Source organism: Calidris pugnax, unplaced genomic scaffold (genome assembly GCF_001431845.1).
Source record: "Calidris pugnax isolate Ruff unplaced genomic scaffold, ASM143184v1 scaffold91, whole genome shotgun sequence".
Classification (NCBI taxonomy): Eukaryota; Metazoa; Chordata; class Aves; order Charadriiformes; family Scolopacidae; genus Calidris; species Calidris pugnax.
Window position 1 is genome coordinate 1,111,598 of NW_015090898.1, and position 3,983 is coordinate 1,115,580.

Sequence of the window (3,983 nt, forward strand, 5' to 3'; positions counted from 1 at the left end):
AGAGGGACGGGGGATGTGCTCAAGGCCTGGCAATCCTTCCAGGGTGGGTGTCAGGAGGATGGGGCCAGGCTTTTCCCAGTGGTGCCCAGGGCCAGGCCAAGAGGGAACGGGCACCAACTGGAGCAGGGGAAGCTCCATGGGAACACCCTGAGGAGGCCGTTGTTTGGTGTGAGGGTGGCAGAGGCCTGGCAGAGGCTGCCCAGAGAGGTGGTGGAGTCTCCTTCTCTGGAGACATTGCAACCCCCCTGGAGACGTTGCTGTGGGAGCTGCTGTGGGTGCCCCTGCTCTGGCGGGGGGGGGGGCTGGGGGGGCTCCCGGTGGAGCGGCCGGATGGGAAGCACTGCCCCATGCCAAGCACCAGTGCCAGCCCCAGCTGGTTGAGGGTGAGATGGTGCTGCTGGGGTGAGCCAGGCTGCCCTCCCTCCTTCCCTCTTTTAGGAGATTTAGGGGGATGTCACTGAATGGAGGGGCTGGGGAGCTGCTGGCATCTTGCCTTGGGACATGAGCGGCCGGATGGGAAGCACTGCCCCATGCCAAGCACCAGTGCCAGCCCCAGCTGGTTGAGGGTGAGATGGTGCTGCTGGGGTGAGCCAGGCTGCCCTCCCTCCTTCCCTCTTTTAGGAGATTTAGGGGGATGTCACTGAATGGAGGGGCTGGGGAGCTGCTGGCATCTTGCCTTGGGACATCCTCCACCCACCCACCACCTCCCAGGGGGTGATCTCCCCTTTCCATGGGGTGGGAAGCTCCTGCAGGGATGCCTTGGTGCCCCTGGGGAGCATGGCAGGCTGGGGAGAGGGCAGCTTCTTCCCCCCCCTCCCCAGACCCTCCCCACCTCTTGAACCAGCCTAATCCTCCCCACAATGCGGCACAATCCCCTCCTTGGTGAGGGGGGGCCCAGCCCCAGAGCTCATTCATGTGACAGGCATGAGGAGGGGATCTGGGTCCCTGCCCGGCTCTGGCTCCCGCTCCTCCCGGCGAGTTTATTCAGGTTTTTGGGGAGATTTGGGTTCTGCTGAGTGTGCAGCTCCAGCCCAGCGCTCGGGGCTGCTGCTCTGCAAACAACCACTGCTGTTCCCAGTTCCCAGCCGCCTGCTGGGGCCCTGCAGAGGTGAGGGACTGGATGGGATGGGATTTCACTGAATTTTAGAGTTGGAAGGGACCAGAGAGATCATCTAGTCCAACTCCCCTGCTGAAGCAGGATTGCCTAGAGCTAGAGCATGTTACTCAGGAGCATCCAGGCGGGTCTTGAAAATCTCCAAGGAAGGGGACTCCACGACCTCCCTGGGCAGCCTGTTCCAGGGCTCTGTCACCCTCACCGTGAAGAAGTTTCTCCTCATATTTGAGTGGAACCTCTTCTGTTCCAACTTGTGCCCGTTGCCCCTTGTCCTCTCACTGGGAACCACTGAAAAGAGTCTGGCTCCCTCCTCCCTCAGCCTGAGGGGCAGATACTTGTAGGGATGGGATGGGGACGGACGAGCAGCCACAGGAAAGGTTGGTCTGTCCCACAAATTTTGGTGCAGAACCCAGGCTTGGCCACAGTGGGTGGCAGCAGGTGCCCTGGCTGGCTAGGATGGGGGCAAGGAGAAGTGATGGGGTGGCCAGTGCCATCCCCATGCCTGCTGCAGGTGGGTGTGTGGGAATGAGCACAGCCCTGCAGCTCCCACAGAGGCTGTGAGATGAGCTGGGGCTGCGGAGCCGCTTCCTCAGGCATCACCCAACCCCGGCTTGTGGCTGAGGAGGAACCTGTGGGAGGAACTCATGACCTTCGGGAAGCCTTCCTCCTCCTCTTCCTCCTCGGGCTGCCTGTGGGAAGGTCTGGCTTTGAGCTCCCACCCCTGGAAACCCTCATGCATCCAGTGCCTGGTTCACCCTGAGGGTGGCCCAGACCCCCAGCCCTGCCATGGCATGGGGGGAGCTGCTGGCATCTTGCCTTGGGACATCCACCACCCACCCATCACCTCCCTGGGGGTGATCTCCCCTTTCCATGGGGTGGGAAGCTCCTGCAGGGATGCCCTGGGGAGCATGGCAGGCTGGGGAGAGGGCAGCTTCTTCCCCCCCCTCCCCAGACCCTCCCCACCTCTTGAACCAGCCTAATCCTCCCCACGGGCCCATAGCTGGAGCTGGGGGCTCAGTCTGCACCACCCCCTCAGGACTGCACAGGGAGAAACGACAGCCCCTTAACGTGTGTGAGCAAAACTGCCTTACAGGAGACAGATAATCAATAGTTACAAGATGCTCGTCAATTATTTTCACTGCACACTGTATTCTGCTAACGAGAGCCCTTTGCTGGGGTCGTGGAGCTGTTGCAGGGGGGGTGAGTGATGCTCGGCTGCTGCTGGCAGGGAGAGGTGACAGCAGGGTGCAGTGGGGGGGAGGATGGGCCGTATTCACTGCAAACACCACCAAGGACAAGCCCTGCTGCACTTTGCCCGGGCTTTTTCCCTGGGTGCACCCCAGACCTTTGCTCTGCTTCATGGAAGTCGTGGCATCCTCGTGTTGCTCAGGTGCAGCCCCAGAGGACAGCCCAGGGGTCTGGGGACACGTGGTGCTGCCCGGGGTGGCTCCGGGCCAACAAGGAAAAGGAGATGTTTGTGGAAAAAAGGAAGTTTTTGTGTGAAAAGCTGGCTGGAGGCACACACCGGGCAGGCTGGTCACAATCACTGGATGGTCTGGGTGGGAAGGGACCTCAAAGCCCCCCCAGTGCCACCCCCTGCCCTGGGCAGGGACACCTCCCACCTTTGTGGAAAAAGGAAGTTTTTGTGTGAAAAGCTAGCTGGAGGCACACACCGGGCAGGCTGGTCACAATCACTGGGTGGTTTGGGTGGGAAGGGACCTTAAAGACCCCCCAGTGCCACCCCCTGCCCTGGGCAGGGACACCTCCCACCAGAGCAAGGTGCTCAAAGCCCCCTCCAACCTGGCCTTGAACCCCTCAGGGATGGGATTTACCCTGCTGTAAATCAGCAGAGCCTCCTGGGGCCATGGAGCGTCACCTGCTCATCCCTCCTGGGCTGTCACTGTCCCAACAGCGGCTTTTACGGCCAGGCTGCCCCGTGACATTGCTCTGTGGCTTGATATGAATTTAATTATTACTATTAATCACAAGAAGGGGCTGTGCTGGTGGCTTGCAGAGCCAGACACCAAGATTTACAGCCAGAGCAGCCGGTGGCTGGTAGAATTAGGGCTGGGGCAGAGTGTTGATGACCTGCACTGCGGGCAGGAGCAGGCAGGAGGGGCAGGCAGGGGCAGGCAGGAGAAAGCAGGAGCAGGCAGGAGCTAGCAGGAGAAGGCAGGAGAAGGCAGGAGAAGGCAGAAGCAGGCAGGGGCAGGCAGAAGAAGGCAGGAGCAGGCAGGAGAAGGCAGGAGCAGGCAGGGGCAAGCAGGGGCAGGCAGGAAGCAGGAGAAGGCAGAAGGAGCAGGCAGGAGCAGGCAGGGGCAAGCAGGGGCAGGCAGGAAGGAGGAGCAGGCAGGAGCAGGCAGGAGGAACAGGCAGGGCCAGGCAGGAGCCAGCAGGAGGAGGCAGGGGCAAGTAGGGGCAAGCAGGGGCATGCAGGAGGAGCAGGCAGGAGCAGGCAGAGGCAGGCAGGAGAAGGCAGGAGGAGCAGGCAGGAGCAGGCAGGGGCAGGCAGGAGAAGGCAGGGGCAGGCAGGAGCAGGCAGGAGCAGGCAGGAGGAGGCAGGAGGAGCAGGCAGGGGAAGGCAGGGACAGGCAGGAGCCGGCAGGAGGAGGCACAGGCAAGAGGGGCAGGCAGAAGGAGGCAGGGGCAGGCAGGAGCAGGCAGGGGCAAGCAGGAGAAGGCAGGAGCAGGCAGAAGGAGGCAGGAGGAGGAGGCAGGAGCAGGCAGGAGGAGGCAGGAGCAGGCAGGAGGATGCAGGAGGAGCAGGCAGGAGAAGGCAGGAGGAGGCAGGAGCTCCTCCCCTCCCCACGCACAGCTCCCGGCGGCGGATCCCGCTCCATGAGCGCCCCCTCGTGGCGACCCCCCCCGG